The 27,508-nt window shown below is 41.2% G+C and overlaps 1 protein-coding gene across 7 annotated transcripts in view; it reads left to right on the forward strand.

Annotated features, from left to right (window-relative positions):
- Positions 1-27,508, forward strand: part of lrfn5a (leucine rich repeat and fibronectin type III domain containing 5a) — a 123,763-nt gene that overhangs the window by 35,124 nt on the left and 61,131 nt on the right. For 5 of the 7 annotated variants that reach the window (XM_044167015.1, XM_044167021.1, XM_044167014.1 and 2 more), the window contains one exon: positions 22,281-22,391. The exons of the other annotated variants lie outside the window; for them this stretch is intronic. The gene's annotated coding sequence lies outside the window, so the exon portion shown is untranslated. The remainder of the gene's footprint in view (positions 1-22,280; positions 22,392-27,508) is intronic. 7 annotated transcript variants of the gene reach the window in all.

The raw sequence follows: 27,508 nt of genomic DNA on the forward strand, positions 1-27,508 counted from the left end.
AGACCGCCACGCGATGTTGCAGAGACGTGTCAGCCAAGACAGTCCCACAACATCCAGAGACTTAAGATACTCAGGACGGATCTCATCCACCCCTGAAGCCTTGCCACCAAGGAGCTTGCCAACAACCTCAGTGACTTCGGCCAGGGTGATGGATGAGTCCGCCTCCGGTCCCCAGCCTCCGCTTCCTCTTCGGAAAACGTGACAGCGGGATTGAGGAGATCCTCAAAGTATTCCTTCCACCGTCCGACAACATCCCCAGTCGAGGTCAACAGCTCTCCACCCGTATCGCACACACGGTGTTGGTGAAGCACTGCTTCCCCTCCTGAGCCGCGGACGGTTTGCCAGAATTTCTTTGAGGCCGACCGATAGTCCTCCTCCATGGCCTCTCCGAACCTCTCCCAATCCTGAGTTTTTGCCTCTGTGACCGCACGGGCTGCAGCACGCTTAGCCTGCCGGTACCTGTCAGCTGCCTCGGGAGTCCCACGAGCCAACAAGGCCCGATAGGACTCCTTCTTCAGCCTGACGGTGTGTGTGTGTGTGTCTGGGGACAACAGAGAGGGGGTGCAAGGAAGGTGGCGTTGGGTTCAAATGAGATCTCGTCTCACTGTCACGTTCAGGTGTGAATTAACGGTTGTGTCGGCTTGGCACCTTCCTCTTGTCTGTTCTTTGTTTCTCAGTCTTTTGTCCCTCACATGTGGTGAGGATAGGAACATAACTGAAGGCACACGGCATTTACATTATTGCCCCAGCCGTGTCTCAAGTTACCGTTAGAGATTCCTAGGTGTAGTCTTCATTGCATATTGGCTGCAGTTAGAACTGGAGTTTATTCACTGTTGACTAAGACTAAGAGATACACACATAGAGAGGACAGGAGTAAGAGTTACAAGTCAAATGCCTTTTTAAACGGAAGCACAGTCCCTGTCATCCTCGCAAGCCTTCAGTGTCCGCCTCGATGACAGAGCAAGACTGAGAAAGCTAGGGAGAGAGCAAGGTAGAGCAAGTGTAATGTCATCCCCGAAAGTGAGAGAGGTAAAGGCTACGACCTGTGTATAGCTCACAGTGCCTGACAAAATGACTGTTAACAATGTAATTACATCACTGTCTGGCAGACAGCCCAGCCCTGCCTAACCCAATATAATACAACCAGCTTGGTCAAAGTAAAGTCTTACAAGAGAAAGACGGAAAAGACGCAAGCAGAAATCCCAGCACTGCCTAGACCAATACAGAACAAAATGTCTTGTTTTGTGGGATCCTGAATATGGTTTTAGATAGTGTATGGCCTGGTTCAGGATAAGAACTAAAACAAAACAGTCAGATTATTTTTAGTTTAGTTATATCATGTCCAACCCAAAGCTGATCTCCACAACTTATATTATTAAATTATTTTGGTCTTGGTAGTAGATTTTTGAAAATGGTGTTTTAATATGTGTACCCCTCTTCTAGCAACTTAAAGTGACACTATGTAACTTTTGGAACGCAAAATAACACCATCTTCCTCTTAGAAATGATAAGTTAAAATACAACACGACAACATCCCCAGTCGAGGTCAACAGCTCTCCACCGCATCAGTGCACGTGTTGGTGAAGCACTGCTTCCCCCCTGAGCCGCCGGACGGTTTGCCAGAATTTCTTTGAGGCCGACCGATAGTCCTCCTCCATGGCCTCTCCGAACCTCTCCCAATCCTGAGTTTTTGCCTCTGTGACCGCACGGGCTGCAGCACGCTTAGCCTGCCGGTACCTGTCCAGCTGCCTCGGGAGTCCCACGAGCCAACAAGGCCCGATAGGACTCCTTCTTCAGCCTGGCGGCATCCCTTACTTCCGGCGTCCACCACCGGGTTCGGGGATTGCCGCCGCGACAGGCACCAGAAACCTTGCGACCACAGCTACGAGCCGCCGCATCGACAATGGAGGTGGAAAACATGGTCCACTCGGACTCAATGTCCCCAACCTCCCCCGGGATCTGGGAGAAGCTCCCGGAGGTGTGAGTTGTAGACCCTGCTGACAGCGGGCTCCGCCAGACGTTCCCAGCAGACCCTCACGATACGCTTGGGCCTGCCAAGTCTGTCCGGCTTCCTCCCCTGCCAGCGGATCCAACTCACCACCAGGTGGTGATCGGTTGACAGCTCCGCCCCTCTCTTCACCCGAGTGTCCAAGACACGCGGCCGGAGGTCAGATGATACGACAACAAAGTCGATCATCGACCTCCGGCCTAGGTGTCCTGGGTGCCACGTGCACTGATGGACACCCTTGTGCTTGAACATGGTGTTAGTTATGGACAAACTGCAACTAGCACAGAAGTCCAACAACTGAACACCACTTGGGTTCAGATCAGGGGGCCGTTCCTTCCGATTACCCTCTCCAGGTGGCACTGTCGCTTGCCCACGTGGGCGCTTGAAGTCCCCAGTAGAACAACGGAGTCCCGGGCGGTGCACTGTCTAGTACCCTCCCAGGGACCCCAAGAAGGCCTGGTACTCTGCACTGCCGTTCGGCCCATAGGCCGGCCGAAGCCCTGCCTTCGAATAACTATATGTAATGTGAAAGGGGCTCGCTCGTAGTGATGAATCCACAGAGAATTACCACCCGACTCTGCAGTTCACTTTAAATGTAAAGAGGGGGGAAAGAGACAGATATTTCCCTCAGGAGTTGTTGGAGACCGAAACAAAGCTAAAAGGAGACTAAATCAACTTTATATGGTGGTAATATGACAGCTTGTTGCACTGCTTTGTTTCCTGACCTATTGCCCTGTATATTCAGGGATAGGCCTGAGCTCCAGCTCCACAATGACACCAAATAAAAATCAAAAGGATAAAGAAAATGGATGGATGGAAATTATAGACATTTTAGTACATATCCAGGAGTTATTGACACTATAAATTAAATCAAATAATACCATGTGTCTCCAGATTTTACAATGAACTTTTCTTTTCCTTTTGTTTCTCTTGGATCCATCCTGTTGGATCTTCTTCCAAACTGAATGCTCCTGCGCACATACAGTAATACTGACTTGAAACACATCATCCCACTTGCTCTCATCCAAAAATATCTGTTCATCATTAATTTTTCTTCCTTTGTTTGACCTAGTACAGTGTGTGATGTGAACTTGCTTCCTGTGTCTGTTCCATTTCTGTGCTCAATCCTTCTTTGTTTTTGTGTGGCCAAAGGTTTATTTCTGTTTCCGTATGTCTGCTATATGTAACTGTTGGGATTCAGGTAGGGCAGGTTTGGTTATTTGCAGAAATATAAAATATATTTATGAATATTAATAAAATTATTAATATTATCAAAATGATTAATATAGATTCAGAATTATGGGGCACCACCCTTGGATCAGGGACCAATAACCAAAAATGAAAAACAGTCTCAAAGGTGGCTGCAAACCTAAAAATGCTGATATTTAGAGCACTATCTTACATTAAAAGGGGAACAGTGAAGGGTGAGATCCGAGCACTGACCGTCGCAACCAGCTATTATCACATGTACACACAATAACCACAGGCAACTGCTGTTTAAAAGGTACAATAGCGTTTATTTACCTAAGCACTGATTAATCAATAACTTCAACAACCACTATCGTCTAGTCTAAACACAATAGGCATACAACAATCAGCAAGTATATAAGGTGTGTGTGTGTGTGTCTGGGGGACAACAGAGAGGAGGGTGCAAGGAAGGTGGCGTTGGGTTCAAACGAGATCTCGTCTCACTGTCACGTTCAGGTGTGAATTTACGGTTGTGTCGGCTTGGCACCTTCCTCTTGTCTGTTCTTTGTTTCTCAGTCTTTTGTCCCTCACATGTGGTGAGGATAGGAACATAACTGAAGGCACACGGCATTTACATTATTGCCCCAGCCGTGTCTCAAGTTACTGTTAGAGATTCCTAGGTGTAGTCTTCATTGCATATTGGCTGCAGTTAGAACTGGAGTTTATTCACTGTTGACTAAGACTAAGAGATACACACATAGAGAGGACAGGAGTAAGAGTTACAAGTCAAATGCCTTTTTAAACAGAAGCACAGTCCCTGTCATCCTCGCAAGCCTTCAGTGTCCGCCTCGATGACAGAGCAAGACTGAGAAAGCTAGGGAGAGAGCAAGGTAGAGCAAGTGTAATGTCATCCCCGAAAGTGAGAGAGGTAAAGGCTACGACCTGTGTATAGCTCACAGTGCCTGACAAAATGACTGTTAACAATGTAATTACATCACTGTCTGGCAGACAGCCCAGCCCTGCCTAACCCAATATAATACAACCAGCTTGGTCAAAGTAAAGTCTTACAAGAGAAAGACGGAAAAGACGCAAGCAGAAATCCCAGCACTGCCTAGACCAATACAGAACAAAATGTCTTGGTGTTTTGTGGGATCCTGAATATGGTTTTAGATAGTGTATGGCCTGGTTCAGGAAAAGAACTAAAACAAAACAGTCAGATTATTTTTAGTTTAGTTATATCATGTCCAACCCAAAGCTGATCTCCACAACTTATATTATTAAATTATTTTGGTCTTGGTAGTAGATTTTTGAAAATGGCGTTTTAATATGTGTACCCCTCTTCTAGCAACTTAAAGTGACACTATGTAACTTTTGGAACGCAAAATAACACCATCTTCCTCTTAGAAATGATAAGTTAAAATACAACAAAACAACAAAACACACCTCATAATAAATCCAATAGACCTAAGGGCTTTTTCTCTTACAGCCTCATTATTATTATTATTATTATTATTATTATTACTTGGTTTGGTATGACCAAGTACTGGCGGCTAATGTTAGCAACATTTACACACATATTGTTGGGTTACAGACATTACTGGGTCACAGTTACTGAGTTTGCTGACTTTATGACTATTCTCTGTTTGTGCTAATGTGACACTGTTTTTTTGCACGTCACAGATACAAAGATTTTATCACAAGAAGACATGTGCGTTTCCTGCTTGTGGTCCTATTCCAGTCACTGCACGTCAGGTTGCCTAATGATTACGTCTTTTAAGTAAATGACTTGAGAATCTTGGGAAATGAATTCAAATTCAGTGTGCCATTAACCTGTAATTGGCCAGTGTGGCCACAGTGGGCACTGTTTAGCTTTAGTTACATAGTCTCACTTTAAGGCTGAAAAGTGATAAGAACTGATGTTGCCTTTAAGTGCTCCTCCTTTGTTGTTTGTTATTAATGGAAGCATAGCCACTATATCAACCCACCAGTAAGGCCAGGGGCAAAAATTAGCTGTGGGCCCCAGGCGACTCCTTGTTTGTGGTAATTAGATTAAACACACAGGACCTGACTTGAGGCCTTTAGAATTTGAATTCATATTGTGCTTTAGTGACACAATTAATATGTGATCATGTGTATTTTCTACATTGTCAGATTAAACATCTGCTGTAGTCTGAATCACAGCATGTCTTATGCAGAGTGCCACGTGTAAATTAAAAATGTGTACAAATAAGTAGGCTAGATGTGTGTGTGTTATGTTGCATGCAATAGCTTGGGTGAAAAAAAGGTTGGCTGTTATTCATAGAGAGGGTCGCTAACGTCATGGTAACCAGATGGTGGGTGTTTCTGTCATGAGCTTATGTAATGCACATATAGGTAGCGTAGGCCTGCATTATTATGCAATATTAGTACATGGATTAAAGTGTAATCTCTAAGAGAATGTGTCATTTTGAGGTTTATGGAAAGCAAGATGGGGGCTTAAAGGTGGGTCACAGGGGAGACGAACAAATATCAGATCACAATAAAGGTATCAACGGTTATGTATGCACACAATCAGCCTTTAAAGCAGCTTAGCGCTGGAGTATCATCCATTCCCCTCAGAGACAAGACAATAGGTAGAACGCCTCAGAAGCTGGTATCTCGTGATTTTCATTCAGCTGCACAAAGAGCGTGAGATGCAGTTGAAAAGCTGTGAAGAAGAATCTCCTCACGATATACTGTGTCATATTCAAAAGAGACACATTTGAGACACAGCGAGCCTGCATTCTTGGCCACACATGAATTACATTAATTATGAACTGAAATGATAAACTGCACATTTATAGGCATGTACTGTATGCATCGGTCTGTCAGTATGTGTGTTTGTGTGTGTCTATATACATAATGTATAAATAAACATACTGTATGCAGCTCAGGGGCAGGGCAGAGCACTAACATTGCCAGTTCAGTGGGTTCAGATCCACTGGGGCCAGCCATACTGAAAATATGTACAGTAGCACCCAGTGAACCTGGAGAGCCTTCACTTAACTACTTTGTATACATTATATATATATATATATATATATGTGTGTGTGTGTGTTGTTTCTGTAATTGTTTTTATAGCACATTAGCACTATGATTCATGAAAAAAACATAAATCTGGGTGATCACTTTAGATTATATTGAGTCACTGTCGTCCATTTGTACATACAGGTAACTCATTTAGTTAAATTCAAACTCTTTGCATGGGTGCAGTGACTTAACTTGTCTGTGTTTTCCACCAAAGGCTTTCAGTCAATATTGCATAACTAAACATATGAGTTATATATGGATGTTAATTAGTTCAGAAGCCACCCACTCAACTGAACAGGCCACTGATTTCACACCATATAGCACTGGCAACACATGTGAAATTCCACGGCGGAACGTCGTGCTCCTACAACTCTAGCTTCAGTTTATAAACATAAACAAATTGATCCCCTCCTTACACAAATGTTCACAAGACACACACGCGTGATCTCAATCCAATTTTTCCGAGATGATTATGACTAAATGAACAAATTCTGGGGTGAGTATTTTAATATGTATGTGGCTGCTGCTTTATCAGGCGAGATGCAAATGTGTGTGGGAAAACAGTCGAAAGCACTTTAACTGCTAATGAGACTTGTGAGTATTGATACACATCTCAAATGTTTGGAATGGATTTTGGCCTGAAAGTTAAGCATTTTCCAATGCTTTGGGTGTCGAAAAACATTTTCTAACTAATGCCCAATAACTCACTGATCTGGTTGGCTGCTTGTGAATAACAGAATTGAGTTAATATGGAAATAATGAGTCTATATGTGAGAAATAGTCAGCTCAGCTGTTGGACCACATCAGCAATCAAAAGCACATTATGTATGGTTTCTACTGGGCTGTTGTCTGTTGTGTGTGTGTGTGTGTGTGTGTGTGTGTGTGTGTCTGTATATATGTTGCACGCTTGTTTTTATTATTTTTTAATCTTTTAATTATTATTTTCATATATGACCTCATCGGGAAGAATATTGCAAAGTGAATGAATGATAATTTTGCAAAAACAAATAAGCAACAACACACAAATTAATACAGACTTCAGACTAAAATGTATAAACAAAACAGGCTGAAAACATTAAGCAAAGGGCAAACTAGTACAATGTGCTGTGAGTGGAGCTGAGCCAAATGTATTTTTCCCTGGGGGTAACCTTCCAGCGGCAAACAAATTAAGACCAAATATAAGTAGAGCCAGGCCACAAGCCCACCACATGCACACATTTGGATCCTTTTAAAGCTACAAACAAGTGATAAAGTAATGCAATAGACCATAAAGTACATTTAATCCACACGTACACATTTACACTAAAACTATAGGCTGTATTCAGGACAGGACGTGTTTTACGGGTTAAGTCACTTTATGACAGCCTCGGTAATATTTTTATTTTTTTATTGTGCGTTCTCCTAGTGCCAGTTAACCTTGGCGAGACGTGACAACGGGATACTTTTTTTTATCTCCAGATGAAAACACTGAGTTGTCAAAATGTAAAGAGAACTGTCGGATGACACCAATTAAGTAAATATAGAAACACACAACTTTAACTCACCGTTAAAAGTCACTGCTTTGACACTGTCTCCAATCCTCTATATATCTTTAGTTGGCAACGTTACTGTTCTCCTGATACGGCCACCTTTCAGTATGATTTCCCTGTGGGCGCTCACAATTTCCCGTGAGTGTTAGAACACCTCACGCTGACAAAGTTCTCTCTCCTCCAGTTCTCTCTGTGGCATTTACAGTCCTTCTTTTCCCCGTACACCATTTCATCCAGTTTTTGCTTATTTCCTCCGCTTCTTTCCTTTTTGTCACGAGAATTCGCCCTGGTCACGTGGAGTTTCGGAGATTGCGTAGCGACAGGACTGTTATCATAGTCTACCTATCTACCTGTATTTACTCAGTTGTAGAGTATGCTCCTTTCTGACAGTCAAAGACAAAAACATTACCGCGTGTGTGTGTTTGTACTGATTTTCTTTCTTTTTTTTAATCTCTTTCAATGTTGCTGCACTAACTCTCCATCCGTGAAAACGTCTTGTGCTCTTTGGTCAAAGATGCGAACATCTTCTGTCCCAGATACACACACACAGGTTTGTTTCACTATCTCTGTTAGGGACAGCCATTGACACAATGCTTTCCCTAGCCAACTACACTAACCTTAACCTAATTGTAACCTGCACCCTAAAACCAAGTCGTAACCCTCAAAAAGCAGTCTCTACCCATGGGGACCTCAATTTTTGTCCCCATGGCGACACAAGTCCCCATGGGTTAGTGTGCATTCAGGTGAAAGTCCCCACTGGGATATAAGAACGTGAAACACACACACACACTCACACCAAAACACACTGCTGCAGAATATATTGTGGCCTATTTCTCAAAATAATGGGATATGCAGTGTGTGTCTGATGTCCTTTGAAGTCCACTGACATTTTGTAGTGAAATACATAATTATGCACACACTCATACATTCACACACACACACACACACACATTTATACACCGTGCGTGTAAGTGTGTGTAGGCTGGCCAGTTTCATGGGGCTGCAGATCAAAGGCATTTGTGTCTCTGTGGTGGACCAAATTCTCCCTCTTACTTCTTCAACTATTTGCAGTTTTTTTTTTTTTCAAGGTTTGCAGAGATTATTTTGGCTGAACTCCAGCGCTCTCTCAGTAGCTGGTACCAGAGATATCAGATCACCTAGAACTGAAAATAAGTTAAACATTGTTGTACAAAATTAGGGCCAATTGGAGAGCTTCTTCAGACCCAAAGTTGTTTGCCCTGATGCCCCGGTGTTAATTCTGAATGTTGTCATGCCATCAGCTCTTAGAAATGTCCTCAAATGCTCCTATGTTGTTTTTTTAACTTACATTTTATTATCTTTATTTTCTAGTTCAGACCACAGGTTTTGGTCCTTTTATCATTAGTCTAATGAGTGCAGGTGCCTTCCTGATTCTGTGAAGTGTGGAACAGTGAAACGGCTATTACAACATTTTCACTGTGAAACTTCTGCAGACTATGCCAAGTGGCAAAGACGGGATGTATGTGTACAAGTGGATCTAAAACAAACTGGTTTGGTTAAAAAAAAAAAAAAAAAGAAACTTTTTCTCTCTCCTTTCCCTTGCAGCTGTCCGTCAGACCTGCACGCTACTAGCTTCACCTTAGCTAACGCAACCGGTTTTAAAAGGGTTGCTTTTTCTTCCTCCTACCAGACCTCCAGATTTACACAAATATCAAACATGTTTGATATTAAACTTGTTATGTTATTTGTTATTCTGTTTTATTGGTAACACAAATAACCTTAGCTCTGTAGCTACGCATCACTGTTGCTGCCTTTACCTGCAGTTTAAAACTGATCCATTCATTTAGTGCTGCAAAGAAGCACCTCTGTCGTAGGTGTCCATGTCAACTGTCTATCTCTACATCTTTCATTAAAAGTTAATCTGCACCTGTCAGCCAATCAGAATCGAGAATTTTCATTCTCCTGGAATGACCACCCCTCTCCTCTTATAAAACATAATATCTCCCTCTCTGTATGCAAACATCTGTAAACTGCCTAAAGAAATGTTCTACGTATGCGCGTGACACTAACATTCAGCTCCTTGTTATTCTCGTCTCTCCCTTTCTTTGTGGACAAACCATCTGCTTGGCCGGCCTGTGAAAATGTATCCAGCCTAACATATCACCAAAATGCAGCTCAATGGACTTAACAGTCTGGAACAAATAACAGTTTTATTCTGAGTGGATTACACTTACGCATGTCTGGACCACCTGTTTCATGAAATCAAAACGGCATAAATCCCAAATGAAATAAATAAGTTCAAATGAAAAAAAATAAATGAAACTTTATTTCACTGCAAGGGATTAAGCCTGTGTTGACTTAGCGAGTGAACTGACGGAAAATACTAAACAGCTGTCAGGTTGGCTGCCTGACATTGCTGTTTCAAAGAAGGGGATGTTCCTGTCAGGATAACCTCTTCAGTGTCTGATTTGCCGGTAAATTCCCAGGCTATACTGCTAAAAGAACTGTGGTTGTGACCAGGCTAAAATTGCTGGCTGCAATTGCTGCTCTGATTCATCCATGCTTCAAATGAGTCTGCAGCAATTTGAAGGCCAGCGATAAGTCACTTTCTGAAAGAGATATAAAAGAGGCTGTGTGGCCAAATTGTTCTGTAGGAAAAGGATCCTGCTAGAATAAAGTCTAATTTAAAGTGCCTTTGTTTTACCGGGGAAGATTCTGTGAATGCAATCACCTAATGCAGATACCATTGACTCCAAGATCAATCCACCATACTTCATATGTTTTGTAGCAAATTACCAGTTTTTATTTACTCCAATAATAGTTCAGTCTTTAACTTATATTGGATTTAACAGCAATGCAATAAGTAGAAACTCCAACAACATGGAATTGTGTCTGTCTCAGCTTGTAACTGACATAAATGATAAATAAAGTCCCATAAGTAAAGTCCCTTTTCACATCAGCAATGTAACCCTGGGGCCTGTCTCACCAAATTTGCAACAAACAGGCTGCAATTTGCAACACGAGATAATTTCCTCTGGCTCATTTTGATACATTTCCCTAATCAGAACCAACGTCATGCATGCAGGCATGGGCATGCAAGAGCCCCGTAGGACACCCAAAATGATCTGCAATTTGCAAGCGACAATTATTTGTGTGCGTACAAGCAGTGCTTGCAAATCACTTTTGTGAAACAGGTCCCTGGTACGAATGTAAAAATAGGCTTTGCGAAAATATACTCCACTTCGGTATGAACCTCACTCATTTTTGAACTGCTGGCTGAATTCAAAAATAAAGCCATGTCTTGTTTGTAAAAAAAAAAAGGGCTAACAAGTACCAAATCATAGTCTGATGTAGGGATGCAACTACCTATTATTACAAGCAGTCTAAAGATATTGAGTTTACAATGATACATGACAAAGCAGCAAATCCTCTCATTTGAGACAGACAGGAAGTGGGGTGGGGGGGTGGGAGGGGGGTGGGGGGGTGGACTTGGTACATGGGGAGGGCACTCTACAAGGTGAGCTACCAGGGCGTGCCAAGTATTTGGCTTTTATTTTTTCCACTATTTTTCCTTGAAAAATGATTGAAACGATTAATAGTTGCAGATTATTTTTCCGTCGATCGACTGATTAATTAATCGGCTAATTGCTTCAGCTGTAGTCTGATGATCGAGGCAATAGGTTTTTTAACAAATCTCACTCCTTTAGTGTCAGCGCCACACTCTCTGGGGTGCTGAATCTGTAGCTGACAGCGAGACATTGTTTGCACATTTGATTGGGTGTGTGTCCTTGGCCCTTCTTTCTGCATATGGAAATGCACAGCAACTGTGAAATCAACATATGTTCAAACAATGCACACAGATTAATACGTCTGGTGTGAAAAGGCTTAAAGTGCGGTACCTAATTAAATCCGAGACCCAAGGATCTGGAGTGTCTTGTGATTTTGCTGAGTGGGAGGTTATTGTTCCAGAACAGTGAATATGTATTTGAGAATGATTTTTGAGAACCAGACATCTCATCACTTGACCAAGAAATTGCTGATTCACTGATATTGTCAGTCAGCAGCAAATTGTCAGAACACATGTAACATACCAAAATATTCTCATGGAGGATTTGAAACAGGAGATTATTTTATTGTACTGCATAAGCATCAAATTCTCTCTTTCTCTCGTTTCTGGCAGCGATTCAAGGAAAATCAGATAAATAATTTACTTTGAACGTGAAACTATCTGCATTACACATAAGAACTACATCACTGAGTGTAATGAAAGGTTAAATATGCAGTATCAATGCAGTAATGACCTGAAGGATGATATGGATGATCTGGATATGGAGAACTAATCTAATGGTGATTTACCAGTTACTTAGCAACAGATGTGGGTTATGTTAATAAGATGCTGCACCCAAATATTAAAGGCTGAACTCTTCTCTGATCCATGGTAATCGCAATCTTTGAACCTGTCTGTAATGAGGAGGGAGCCAGTAAAACCCAAACCTTCTCGTGCACAACAGCTATCGTAGTACTGAGGAGATACTAAAGTCATGTTCATTCATAGAGCTGAGCCTGTCTGTGAATACTGATTTGGGGTGGGGGTGGGTGGATGAAGCAAAATGTCTGCCTTGCTGGTCAAGAATGTTGTCATCTACTGTATGATGCACAAATCTCTGTCATGTGCGACAACTGAATGGAAATGAGAAAAGCAAAAGCCACATCAACCACGCATTCTTGACTTTGTACAACGGCTCCTTACTGACACTCCCCTTCGTGTCACAAATCTTCCTCAGCGCAAAAAAACAAACATGTACGCATTCAATTCAAGCAAAAATAAAAAAGCTGCACATCAAATCGAATATTCCAGGTTTACAACCAAAAGGTGTAGCATATTTTTGTTGTGCTTAGGGGTTTTTCAATAGGACACGGTGAAAGGCTCTAAAACCAGCAAGGTGGCCTTTTGCAGTGTATCATTTTTGGTAAAGTCTGCTGCCTCTGTTAGTGTGAAAAGAGCTTAAGTGGAGCTAAGTCGCTAGCAATAGGATTTTAGAGGAAGCCCTGCTTTGCACGAAGTGCAACTTTACAGTGTGTCCATGCTGAATGTGCATCTCTGTAGGAGTGATGCTAAAGTTTTAGAAGGTTGGGTGCTCACTTTCTTTACCCTGCATTCTGTTGTTTTATGGAGACATGTGTGGAAGGTGAAATGGTAGTTTGGTGACCCGAGGAAGATGTCCCCTTTGTTGGCCAGTTAGTGATGTTAAGTACCCGCTTAAGTAGAACCGAGCAGGTACGGGCACAGGGCTTTGAATCTCCAGTTAGTGGATAACCTTACTTATCGTTGTGTTTCTCATCTGGAATATAAACACCCATATGCACACTGCTATACAAAGCCTAAAGGCAGGTGCTATCTTACATATTTAATCAGAATTGAGTTAAGACCTGAATCTGCCTTTTGCCATCGTTTTAAATTTATACAAATTAATATTCAATAGAAATGTGTAATTTCTGTGAAAACAACCTGTATCCAGTAACTCCATTAACAAAAACAAATAAGCTATGTAGTAACTGAATTCTGGATTTGTATTGCCACTCAGGCTGCAGTCTCTGTCAAGAGAGCTATATCAAGTTAAAGCTAGCTAGGGATGTTGCTATGGCTAGTCTTAGCTAAAGCTAAATTTACTTGCTTTTTGCTGTAATTAATAAAACACTAACATTATATAAATGTAATCCATTATTATTATTAAGAAAGCTCAAAGAGCGTTGTTTGTTTGAGGATAATGCTTTTTCACCTGATTCCCTTAAGATTGCAGAGTGCAATATCTGCATTTGTAAGATATTTTGTATAGTCTATATATAGCCTTAATTTTTCAAGTAAAGCTGTCTGCCTAAAAAGGTATAAAATGAACGCAATAAAACATTTAAATATGTTACATAGTTTCTCAGCCAGCCTGAAAACTTGATAATCTGATTCATTTACCGTGCTTTCCTTTGTGGAGTTGTGTCTTTTCATGCATGCACACACTCTGTTCCTTTATCCCATCCTCCAGTTACATCTCTCTCCCTTATCTTGTTTATAACCCTCATTTATTCCTCTTTGTTGCAAATAACTGACAAGTTAGATGCATTCGCTAATTGACTTGACAAGACATTTACATCTATAACAGCTAGCTAAATGCTATAACTCTCTAACTGCAAATGTGATTTACCATTAGGAAACAGTAACATCCTTGTAAAATATATTGACAAGAACTCAGTCTGTTAAGGATAAGTATGAAAATAAAGTTCATAAGGGAGCCTGAATGCTGTGCAGTTAGACTTTTTACAGTGGTTTTAAATTTTGACACATGCAATGCAAAGAGGGGTTTAATCTTGCTTCCTCCAACACAGTTTGGGTTTCCACCATGACAGCGCAGCTAAGGGGGTGGATAGAGTCAGATGTACTGAGGGATGATGGGAAGGGAGAGGGAGTTGGGTGGGCAGAGATGGATGGATAGATGAATAGGCAGAGAGAGCAACAGAGAGAGGAGGGCAGCGGTCACAGAGATGGAGGAACGAGGTGGAAAAGAATGACAAATGCAGAGATGAAAGATGGTCCGGCTGGAGAGACCCCCACCCACAACACGCACACACACACACGCACAAACACACACACACATTTACACTGAGCTATGTGATATGAATTAAAAGCATGATCTGAGGCTGTGAATAATGGAAAATGACTCTCGGATTGATGCCTTGTGCCCCAGTTCTCCCCCCCTCCCCCTCATTTTTATTGTAGGAGATGGGTGTCAATGAAAGTCCAAGCTGTTTTCTAACATTCAAAAACTGTATGAGAGATTGAGAGCGTCTTTTAAGACTGCTTTTTCACCTCGAGTGACTGGAGCTTATTTTTCTGGTAGGCTCTAAAGGTTTTATAACAGACTTCACTGGAGACTGAGCAGGTACTCCTGCCCAATACATATGTAGCACAGAATCAGATTTTTACTTTGAGCTATGCCGTAATCAGTGCTGAGCCGATTTATCTTTTACTTGATAGATAACTATTTGATTATCAATTAATTGTTAGAATTTTGAATCAAACGGAAATGCTAAATATTGCATGGTTACAGCTTTTCAAGCGTGAAGATTTGCTGCTTTTCTAAGTTTCATATTATTGGATACTTTGTTTTCTCAAGAGTTGGTCGTTCAGTTTACCACTTTGGTCCAGATATCTCTGAAATTTGGTGCAGACATTCATGGTCTTTGTGAACTGTGGGGATCCCCCAACTGTTCATCCAGCGCATTAGGTCAAAGTTTCAGTTTGTTCAATTCTTTGGTTTAGCTATCAAACTGTTTGGCTTTCCTTACAATGAGCATTACAGCCTCACAAAGCTGCTAGCATGGCTGTAGAGTCTTCGTCTTTTTTACTGGAGGTAAGACAAAACAAGCAATTTGAAGCACGCTTTAAGATCTGGCAACTTTTCATCAACATTTGTGGTCCTTTTTAGACATTTTATAAACTACATAATTAATAAAGGGTGCACGGTGGCAGAGCGGCTAAAGCTCCTGCCTCCCAATAAGGAGATCGTGGGTTCGTGGGATCGATTCCCGGACCAGACCAACATCACACAATCTCTCTGGGTGGAGTCTGCATGTCCTCCCCGTGTTACCGTGGGTTCTCTCCGGGTTCTCCGGCTTCCTCCCACCGTCCAAAGACATGCATGTGTAGGTTAATTGATAACTCTAAATTGCCCGTATTGAATGAATGTGAGAGTGAATGGTTGTCTGGGGTGTACCCTGCCTAAGGCCCAAAGTCACTGGGATAGGCTCCAGTCACCCGCGACCCCTAACGGGACCAAGCGGTAGAAAATGGATGGATGGATAATTAATAAATTAATCAAAAGATAATATAGCTATCAATATTCTGTAACCAATTGTTAGTTGCAGCCCTGGTAGTTAAGACATTTCTGTTAGACCATTGCACTGTTTGGTTTTGAATTGAAAAACTGATTACTATAAAATGGTCACCACAGCTGGTGAATGTGTTAAAGGCCTTGCCATTTTTTGGTTTACTGTAGGAATGTGAAAAGTCAAATTACAAAATACTGCAAAGCCAGAGATAACATTCAGCTGTTGCCAAGTCCAAGTCAGTGCAAACCTGCTCGTATCTGTTTACCAAACCCACAGTACACACTTCTGTAGTCTGACAGTATGTAAATCAGCTTAGCCAGTTACTCAGTAACTGAGCTGCATTTGAACATAGCCACAGCTTGGGGGGGGGGGAAACACACACCAAGGAACACACACGCTGAGTTGTGTAACCGCCCCTGATTGACCACACCTCAGTTATATAACTGCTCTCTGTAGTACGCTACCAGCTCTGTGGTGTTTCAGAGTGACTGGATGAGTTGCTGTGCTGTTACTGCTGAGTGGGTTTGACTCTAACATACTGCACTAATTAGACTTACTCATCTCCCAGTTCCCTGTAAACACTTACACATACCTGCATTTCTTTTTCTCTTGCAAAGATAACGGGTGCATTTGTAAGATAAGCTGAGTCAGTATGATCTTCATTGTCACTGAGGGGGCATGGGGGTTTGCAGCGACAAAGAATACAGGTATAAATTGGAGAATAAAAAAATAAAAAAAGAAGTTAGGAAAACATAAATGCAAACAAAATAATTAGCATCCTTATGGTGATAATAAAATAATAGCTTCCAGGCCAAGAGAAGTGAAACAGAGACACTTCATGTAGATTCTGCCCCATAAGCGTCAAATGTTCTTTAGATTAGTTGGATGAAAATGTTGTTTATCCAAGAAAAACAGCTTGGCTTTTATTCTTACCATCATGCAATGGGTGTTAAGCATGAAGGGATGTGGAATCTTCTTCAAAGGAACAATGCGATCATTTATCTGACGGTAGAACTGAGTGAGACATTCCTGAACTTTGTGCACTGTGATGTTTGCCTCTGTCTATGGACATCTAGGACAAATATATTGTGGAACTGATGGAACTATTAAGGCATTCGGCCACTGGTGTGTTCTGTAATTCTCCAAAACAGATTTACAAAAGTAAGAACAGCCTGTAAGAACAGCTTGTGCCATTTGTTGACTTAACCTGGGTCAAAATCAACCTCTGGCTAATTTGACTCAAAGCTCTTTGCTAGATGTTAGTGAATTAGTCAAATGCTTCTCATCTTCTTTTTATAGTGCCTCTGTTCATATTTGAGATGCACCAGATGTCTTAATTAGTGTTTGATTTGTTAGTTTGCAGTCGTGCTTGGTCACTGTTATGAAACCGTACTTAACAAACATTATTTTTCAACCTAATTAATTTCAAGACATTTTTCCAGAAAACATTGCATTACAATTTTTGTCCTACGTGTCATTTGTTGTTTTAACAAATACCTGAGTGGATCTAAACAAAAATTAAAAAACGGCTTGTATAAAAAGAATATTCTTAATTTTTTTTATTCAGTCGCCGAAAACTGCAACACCTTGTTTGTACATCTGTTTCATTGGTGCGTTAAATATCACAGCAGCACAGATCAGAAGCTCTGCCTGCCTTCTTTATATTTATCTCGTCTAGGAACACTGGTTACCCTTGGTATTTATTCTGCTGCACTATTTATTCTGGCCTCTGTTTGGTGTCAGGAGTGCAGCTGTTCTGAAGCTTCTTGCAAACTCAGAGGGGCTTATTAAATATGACTAGGGATGGTATCATTAGAATATCATCGATACTACTACTATTATCAATACTCTCATCGGTTCTTTTTCATTACTAAATGCTTTTGAAAAAATACATTATTTTAATAGAACAAATTCAGAACAGGATTAGAACCTAATGTTATTTCTAGAGCAGCAACAGTAAAGTTTACAACAGCAAAGTCACTATATAAACTTATATCTCAATAAATAAATAATAATATAATAAATAATATCTCACTGGAAACAAATCTAAAAAGTCAATAAAATAAATCATATTCCTGACATTAAAATACTGAGTGAAGTTTAGAAAGAATGAAGAACACAGACATCAGTCCCCGCTCCTGTCCTCTGTCCTCGTCCCTCTGCTGCTGCTGTGATTCACTGCAGGTAAGTTTCTGCTGGTAGAGGGAGGAAGGGCTGCTTTGTCTCAGCTAAGTTTACAAGAATTTGCCAAATTTTAAGATATGTGACAAACTAAGCTAAACAGTTAGACTACATACAGACAGCGTTTGTCTTAGCTTGTTTGTAACAATTTGCTATTAGCCGAGCTAACGCACTGTGCTTGTGTAAACATAGCGCTGGTGGATCAGACTGCAGACAGAGCAGATCAAATTAAAATATCACTATGTGCATGTTTATGCTAAAGTATTCACTTTTTACTCGCAAAGGTTTTATTGCACTTACTTATAGTAACGAGCGTAGTCGTCGTCAACTCGAATAATCTCCATCGCGGCCTGTCTGATCTGCTGTTTGCTCCGTGTGTGTGTTTGTGTGTGTGTGTATGTATGTGGAGGAGCTCAGCCCCCACACAGAGAGCAGGGGAGAGGCTGCAGCCTGATAATAAATTACACCAAAACGTTAAAAAGGACCGATAGTGTCGGAGCTCATCAATACTACTGTCTTTAATAATTTAGCACCGGTGTTCATTTAATACCGGGTTTCAGTACCAATCCATAAATATGACCATTACTAATATTGCCCTATATTAATCAGTTCATTACAGGTTCCCTTATATTTTTCTGATGGATATTTTCTGATGGAGCTCTGTATTGAGGAAGCCCAGCTATTTGAAACACCCCTAATCCACGATTTGCAATATTTTACATTTGTACAAAAATCTACTTGACTGTTTTCTAATTATAAGCTTAGAAATGAATAGAAAGCACAGCCATTAATTCCCTCTATACAGTCCTGATAGAACAGAAAGCTGTGAATCTGCAGTGCAGACACAGACAGACAATTGCAAACACACACACACACACACACACACACACACACACACAGACGCTGTTCTCTTCCTGCTCACTAACCTGTTTCAATAATTCAGAAGAGTGACTTGCTGGCTGGCTGGCAATGGGCTCTATCTATGGACTCGGTCAACCATTAGACACAGACACTCACATACACACACACTTGAATATAGTGTTTGTTATGCTTGGCAGTTTTACTTCTATGCAGCGACATTATACACACCAAACAAGCTTCAGAGGTTTTACTCCAGAAGGATATGACTTGTTTCACACCCAGGGCGTATGGATGCATGTGTGTTTGTGTGTCTACTGTATGTTGATTGGTATGTGTATTTCAAATCCAAATACACAGACATTAAATGATACTGTTTTTTTAAGGAATAGAAGATAATAAAGTAACACACTCTTGTAACCAGATTTTTTGCTGTAGACGTTAGAGTTTCTAGTCCAGTCGACATTTTTGAATCAGTGACTGTGGTTGTTGTAAAAACAGTATCTCAACTATGGCTTCTGCCAGGAATCAAAACATCATTTGCCAATATGAAAGAGATTCTCTACATCGACAATCTATGATTCGCATCAAGCAAGCTGGGCTGCAGGCAACAAAATCAACTCATCATGCGTACTTGTATTTGATTTAGGTTCTTTGCTACCTAAATGCAGTAATTATATCGCAGTTAGTAATTCCACTAACACTCAGTTATTTCAAGACTGGCTGCTTGTTAAACCGCAGTGTCTTACTTTTTGTTCTACATTCGTTAAATACATAACATGTGACGTGTGGGTGTGAAGTCTTTGCAGTTGTTGAAGTTTCTGTTTGTACTATTCCTCCCTGCAATATTTACTGTATGACTGATCCACTGACCAAATAGCACAGAACATGTCTATATAGTGGTTGATTACACCTGTTTTTAATCAAGAATACCACCACTAACTTGGCATTTGCTATTTCTTCCTTAAAACAAAAGCATCCTGCAGATTTGCCACTGAAAAGCTTTTAATGTGAAGCAGCAACAGCAGGAAAGGTTTGATTTGCATCAGCAGTAACTTAACACAGCTCCACTACTGCTCAAAGTGATCAGTAAACAGTAAAATAAGGTAGATAACTAAAACTACAAACAGGAACGGAGGAGTGAAACTAAACTCCGTCCTCACTTTCACTGAAAGAAAAATATATGTCGTCTTTGGAGTCTCTATACACTGTCCATGCTGTGAGCTCTAAAATAAAGAATAAACAAACAAATTCAGCAGGCGTCCTGTGGCTGTGCAGCCTAGTTATAGATTTTTCTAGTTTGGATTTACATAAGGTATTGAATAATTGAAAGTATTTTTTCTATGGACAGAATTGTGATTCCTGTTTCACGTGGGGGATTCGTCAAAGCTTTCTTTCATCATCATCAGGAACCCATGTTGAGTAAAGTTACTGTGGCATGTCACCGCGGGTATCCGGGCTCATTAAAGGATACACGCACTCTTGCAATGTCCAGACCAAAAGTGAGTAAATGTAGTCTCACCCTGGGGATGCAGGCTCATTAGACTGCACCAGTTGTCTTTTCCCATTGGTAATCTACAAGAAACTAACCATTGACCCACAGTTTATGTAATGCTGTTGTCTGGTGAAACTTTAATGCTTTGTGTTGTTATGGATTTCATCAAAGTTTAATGCTGCTGCTGCTGCTGCGTGCTGCTGCAATTACTGAAACATAAGGAGGATACGAAAGCTTTTTTAATAAAGGCAGACATACACATAGTATATTTCAAGCACAGACAGGTGAGATAGATGAGATTAGCTAGATGACCTTTATTTGTCTGTTTGTATCTGTAAATAGCTGCCGCAATAAAGTATGGTGTGGAGTCACATAATAAGCCCTAGACCAGTTACTGCTGTGCAGGCAAATTGGTAGAACACTTTCCACTTTGTAGTCGTAGTCGTGTTTCTTTCAGGGTCATATTCAGGGTGGAACATTTTGAAGGAGTTCATAAATAAGCCAATGTTTGGAGAAGGAAACAGACAATAATTAATTCATTAAATCAATCATTCAGTAATTTGTGTTATTTGGCTGCAATGCCTGTTAACAAAAAAACTAAACTAGCAAAGTTAGGTTGCTGAATGTACAGTTTATACTGCATGTCCTTTATACTTTATAGCTTTATAGTGCATGTCTCTTTTCCCAGTGTCCAGTGGATATAAAGCTCATGCCCTTGCATGCAGTACAGGGCGTGGTTCTGCATAGTAACACCAGTCAATCACTTTTGCTGCTCCTGGCAGATTTACTGACAAAGAGGCTCTATTTTACCACCGTATAATTTGAGTTAGGGCTTTTCCATTTTTTCCAAGGTCATATTGAGAATGGGGAAAAAATAAATCACAAACCAAATTCATCATTCAGTTCATAGTTATCTATCTATCTACTGTATCCATCCATCTATCAAATATGTTAAGGTGCAATATGGGGTCAAATAAGTCCAATAATTTGAAAGTTTTTGATACCAATCCTGTAATGCACTCATATCAGTTGAGATCCCAATAAAGTAAATTGTGTTTAGACAGTCATACAATAGCAATCCAATGGGAAGCTTTAGAAAAGGTAGATATTCTGCATGTGATAAAATGGAGTGCATGTGTTTGTGCTGCTCTAGGCAGATTTCATTATTGGCTGACTGTGATAACTCTTTGTGTGTGTGTGTGTGTGTGTGTGTGTGTGTGTGTGTGTGTGTGTGTGTGTGTGTGTGTTTGATCTTGCTGATACCAGACACCACCACTCTATTGCAATCTCTAACTCTCCTCTGCATCTATCTTTATCTCCTTCCGTCTTTCTCTTTTTCACTTTCTCACCCCCCCCTTTCTCTCACTGTCGCCATCCCCATTCTCCCTCTTCATTTTCTATTCACCTGCTCAACATCCCTTCCACATTACTCTTTGCCCTCATTCTTTTCCTTCTTACCTCGTTTTGATCCTTCCCTCCCTCCCTCCCTCCATCCATCCCTCCACCCTGCTGGCTCAGCTGGTATAGAAGCAGCCTTTGTTTCAGCTGTGTCCTCTATCCTTTGAAGGAGAAAAGCTGGGGGGGGGCATGGACAGGGTAGGAGAGGAGAAAAATCTGAATGGGAAAATGGCATATAAAGAAGACATGTGTGGGAGGATAAATAGTAACAGGGGGAGGAAAAAAAGGGGAGAAGGATGAAGGAAGGAAGAGGAATATCTTTGGATCAATGGCCAGGGTTGTTCAAGTCATTGATATCCAGTAGCAACAGCATGTGAAGGCAGATTTCCTGTGTGGGGGGATCAGTCTATAGGACATGTGCTCTTAACTTAGCACACTTCCTCTTGGTTCAGTGGTGCACAGTTGCAGTGCTTTAGTTCTCAGTTAAAGGCCAGCCAAGCAGTTTATTGATAATTAAAGTGTTTTTGAACACAGTCAATGCTGGAGAACCCTGTACACCTTTACTGTGATGTAGGCCAAGTAGTAGTCACTACAAACACACTATAACTGCAACAGGTTGTCAAAATGTGGTGTGTCTTGCTTTTTTTGGTGAATAGTTGCTTTCTGAGTCCAATATTGAAAACCCATTTATTCTTCTTTATTTCCTGTTCTATAGTGAGTGAAAACAGAAAGACGATTTTGGACCTTTACCCTCATCTATGATGTTATAGCTGTGGTAACATGTGAAGCCTGAAGCAGAGTGTTAGCCGGTTTTACATCTCTGAAGGTAAGGTACTTTTGTTTTGGGTCATTTTTTAAGGATTTGCTTCAAGTAATAGTTTGACATTTTGAAAAATACATGTATTTGCTTTCTTGCTGAGAGTTAGATGAGTAGATTGACACCACTCTCATGTCTGTACGCTAAATGTAAAGCTACAGCCAGCAGGTGGTTAGCTTAGCGTAGCAAGCCTGGGAGCAGAAGGAAACAGCAAGCCTGGCTCTGTTCAAAGGTAACAAAATCCGCCTGTCAGCACCACTAAAGCCTAGATCCCACCGGGCACGGCTGTGTCACATTCCAGCTGCGATGTGGCTGATCGCGGCCATTCTAGACTATGCTTGTGATCCCACCAGATGCGCCGCAGCGCATGCTAGAAGCAGCTCTCTGCTCTGCTCCGCGGTGAATACACGACGAGTCTATTTTTGACGGAAGCCACATTAAGCTGCACAGAGCAGATGAACCAGACAGGAAGTCAGACACAGAAATGGCACTGAGAATCTAGCCAGCTTTTAAAATAAAACACGCTGTGCAGACTCCCGGTCATATATCAACAAAAAACACAATTAAAACAGACAAAAAGAGAAACAATTTCACTACGTAGCCTACTTACCCATGGTAGAAGCACAAAAGTCAAGGGAAAAGTACCAAATCAACAAGTCAACAAGTCCGGTGGGCAAACCGCTTTGCTTCGGAAATGCTTCCAGTGGGGTATGAAGCCGCTTGGAGGACGGAATAAAACTGCCTTGCAGACGTGACGTTATAGAGCTGTGCTCGGTGGAATAAAGCTCACTGTGTTTACATGTTATATCTTGTTTGTTTAATCCATACAAAAAACGAATTGGAAAAATATAAAAAGCAAGTTGTTTTATGGGAAGTTATTGCACCCAGCCAAGAAATAGTTCTAGCACATAAACTCTTGTAAAACCACAAGTTGTTAATTTTACTGTTGAGTTTTTTTTTTTTTTTACAAACAAGATATAATGTGTATAGTGTGTTCATTAATGAGTTTTAGGGGTGCTGTTTGGTGGATTTTTTGTTTTTAGCTTTGGACAGAGCTAGGCTAGGTGCTTCCTCCTGTTTCCAGTCTTTATGCTACGCTAAGCTAATCACCTGCTGGCTCTAAATTCATATTTAGCGTACAGACATGAGAGTGGTATCAAATTTCTCACCTATTTTTCAGCAAGAAAGCGAAATTAGCATATTTCCCTAAATATCGACTTATTCCTTTAATAATTCTGCTGTGAATGCTTGTAGTAAAAGTCTGTCCCTCTTGGGACTAAACTCTCCAAACAGAGATTTTGCTGTAATGGCGAGCAGACTAGCCGCTTTTTCCTGGTAGCAGAAACCAGGCTCTGATGCTGCTAAACAGAGTTTATGTCACAGTAGTCAAGAAAAGCAGGCTCGATCTGGGTCAAAGCAAGAGGCTTTGGATATGTCACCTGGATGCAAGGCTACCTTAGTTTGGTCTTGTAGTGGAAATGGAGTTGTAGTGGAAACTGCGTTAGCGATTTGGCTACATCTGACTTTGTTTGCCCCTGTAGTGGAAACCTGAATACTGTTATTTGGTTCTCTGTGAGTTCGCCATGGAAACTGGACTAGTCCTGTAGCCAGGCTTTCTTGTTGTCTCTGTGAATATAACATGGAAACCAGGCTGGCCCACTTTGGCCATTTCAGTAAGAATCAGCAAGGCTTGAGGTCTTAGCCAGTGGTATGATTGCTCTTTCTTTTGGTTAATTAATCTTGTCTCATTCTCGCCCACTTTTTTCTCCCACCCTTCTATTCTCATCATCTCTCATCTCCCGCTAATGTTTTCAGGCAGGGATATGGTAGCGTGTCATCTTCATATAGGCTTTCTCTGTTAGAAATCCACCTCTAACCTCCTTACGCCCTGACTCTGCTGCTGATTCCCTCTCCCCCGTGCCCTCTCTCTCTCTCTTCCTCAGCCTGCTTTCCCTTTTCCTCTCTTCAGTAGGCTGTTCTACACTTCTAACCTTGATGCGTCCCTTTGGGATGTGGCTGACTGCTGAACTCAGCTAGAAAGAGGCAGGAGGAAAGGAAAGAGGGAGAAAGTGGGGAGAGGAGAGAGGGAAATTATAAGGTAGAAGGAAAGGAAAGAGGGAGAAAGTGGGGAGAGGAGAGGGAAATGAAGGTGGGCAAATGAAGAGAGTCAAGAATCTATCTATCTATCCATCCATCCATCCATCCATTTTCTACCGCTTGGTCCCCGTTAGGGGGTCGCGGGTGACTGGAGCCTATCCCAGTGACTTCGGGCCTTAGGCAGGGCACACCCTGGACAGTGGCCAACTCGTCGCAGGGCGAACACAGACACAGACAAGGACAGACAACCATTCACTCACACATTCATTCAATACGGGCAATTTAGAGTTATCAATTAACCTACACATGCATGTCTTTGGACGGTGGGAGGAAGCCGGAGCCGGAGCCCAGAGAGATTGTGTTGGTCCGGTCCGGGACCAACACAATGTGTTGGTCCGGTCCGGGAATCGAACCCACGAACCCACGAACCCACGATCTCCTTATTGGGAGGCAGGAGCTGTAGCCGCTCTGCCACCGTGCACCCCATCTATCTATCCATCTATCTATCCATCTATCTATATTAATTATGGCTAAAACTGTAATCTGTGTATCTTTTAAACCTTGACACTACGTTCTCAAAAAGTAACTGGATTAATCGAAGCGGAAATGGAGGATGAGATGCACATGGTGTGTACGTGTTCATGTGGGCATGTGTGTGAGCTATGCATTTGTAACAATGCCTCAGGCAAATGTGAAATCTGCTCGGACCCTAACAAATCTCACACACGGATATAAAGGGTGTTTGCTGCGATATATTCATTGCTAGAGGTGGGAGATTCTCACAGCATATTATCCAGTGCTCATTGGTCGGAAAAAATGTGTGCGTGTGTGTGTGTCATGCCTTTCACGGAATCTTTCGTCATTGTTCATCACCCATACAATTTTACCTCTTAACTCTTATTCTGTTTTGTTTCTCACGTAATGGTTCTGTTGTCTCAGGAATCATGAACCCATCAACACCTTGACCTCTTCATTTAGTTATATGTATTTAGTTATATGTATTTGCTAAATGCTTAAAATATAAATGTAAAGTTGTAAATGGTTCATATGGGTTCTGTGGATTTTGTTATCAAACTAGTCGTTCACCACAGACTTCACCTTTTCATTTTAAGGCTTTTTTGCTTATTTTTCACTCTTTATTTACAGGCTTATCGTGTTGTCACTACATATCTTAGCTAGGCATTTCATATATTGCTATGTTATATACTGTACATATAGATTATGGCAAATCTGCACCATGGACACTTGGTGATTTATAACTGCACTTCTGTAAAGTTGCGGGACTCACAGGAAACATCTTTAATTAGATCTTGATGACGTCTAGAGCTGAAACGATTGACTAATCTAATATTCAGCTAATCGATAAAAAGATAATTGATAATTGATTAATCGTTTAAGTAATTTTTCAAGCAAAAATGCCAACCACATAATTTGTGAGTGTGACTAGGGCAGAGTATTTGCTGCTTTTCTTAAAAGATATTCAGTAAACTAAATATCTTTGTGTTTTGGCTTGTTGGTCGGACATAAAAAGCAATTGTATGTTGTCTTGGGCTTTAGAAAATCATGATTTTTTAAAATATGTATATAGATTTTTATAGACTAAACGCGTTATTAATTATTATTATCGATTAATATGAATTAATTTATCAATAATGAAAACAATTGTTAGTTGCAGTCTGAATAAGATGATCTGTGTTAGTTTTTCAAACATTGGGAAGCTATTTTCAAAGGCTGCAAACATGGATGTTTAGAAAAGTCTGAAGAGAAAAGTCTGAATAGAAAAGAATGAATTTTCACTGTGGGGCAAACCTGAATGAGTGGCACAGATGAAATTAAAAAGGAGAATGCAAATAGGCAGGTCCACATACAGTACAGTATGTATACTGCTAAAATATATACTGTATATAGCACATGTGTACACATATGTGGGTTTAGGTTCACCTGGTTCATCTGTCTTCTCAGCACCTGTCAATCATCCTTTCCTGTGAATGTGCAGACACTGAGGGTTAGAGACATCGAGAGATAGAGCGGGATTTTTTTCATTTTCTTATCTTACTTTTCTCATTGCTTGAGGGAGAGAGTAAGAGATGCAGATACGGGCAGGGAGAGAGACGAGAGATCAAACAACAGCCTCTGTTTGTTTTATCTTTTTAATGAATGAAGTGCCACACATTTCAATGCTTTGGAGTTCACTCAGAGGACTATACGCCGACGGGGGAATTCAACCCGCAACCCTCCAGTTTCTGAGAGCAACTTGAACTAATGCTCTCTTTAGAGCTGGTTCACCCTTGTGTGTGTGTGTGTGTGTGTGTGTGTGTGTGTGTGTGTGTGTGTGTTTGTGCATGTGCTGAAGCCCTCAACTGCTCAGCAAAACAGATCAAAGTCAAAGTCAAGTCTCCCTCTGTCCCCTACTCACTTTGATGAATGGAGGCCTGGATGGATGGATGGAGGGAAGGGAGGATGGATAAAAAAAAAAGGAAGGAGATGGAGAGAGGGATGAATGCAGCACAGATTGACGGAATTGGGGGGTGGAGCGAATACGTGAAGTGGAAGTAGATGGATGAATGGGTGGACGGATGGCTTTGACCTTTCCATCACCCTCTTCAGAGTTGGCCCTATAAAGTACAGATTTAGTCACATTTCACTTTCACAAATTTCACAAATTTTCCAGAAAACTTTTTCCTTTTACCTGCCATATATCTCCTTTTCCTCTTTTTGCGCTCACCTTTTCCTTCTTGAAATGTAACATTTCTTTCCCACTTATCATTTCTCCCATCTCATCTTCATCCCATATTCAGTTTCCCCTCATTTTCCCGTTTTCTTGATCACATCCCATCTTTCTTCTCCTCTCATCTCCTGCTTTCCTCCGTTAACCTCCTCATTACCTCCTTCTCTGGCAGCTTGAGAGTGTGCATATGTGTGTGATAATGTTGCCAGGCTGTGTCCGTGTGTGTGTGTGTGTGTGTGTGTGTGTGTGTGCTCTCTCTCCCAGAGAGTTGAAAGACTGCCTGGATCCCTGGGTAGAGACC

The sequence above is a fragment of the Siniperca chuatsi genome, linkage group LG15 (assembly GCF_020085105.1).
Source record: "Siniperca chuatsi isolate FFG_IHB_CAS linkage group LG15, ASM2008510v1, whole genome shotgun sequence".
Taxonomy (NCBI): Eukaryota; Metazoa; Chordata; class Actinopteri; order Centrarchiformes; family Sinipercidae; genus Siniperca; species Siniperca chuatsi.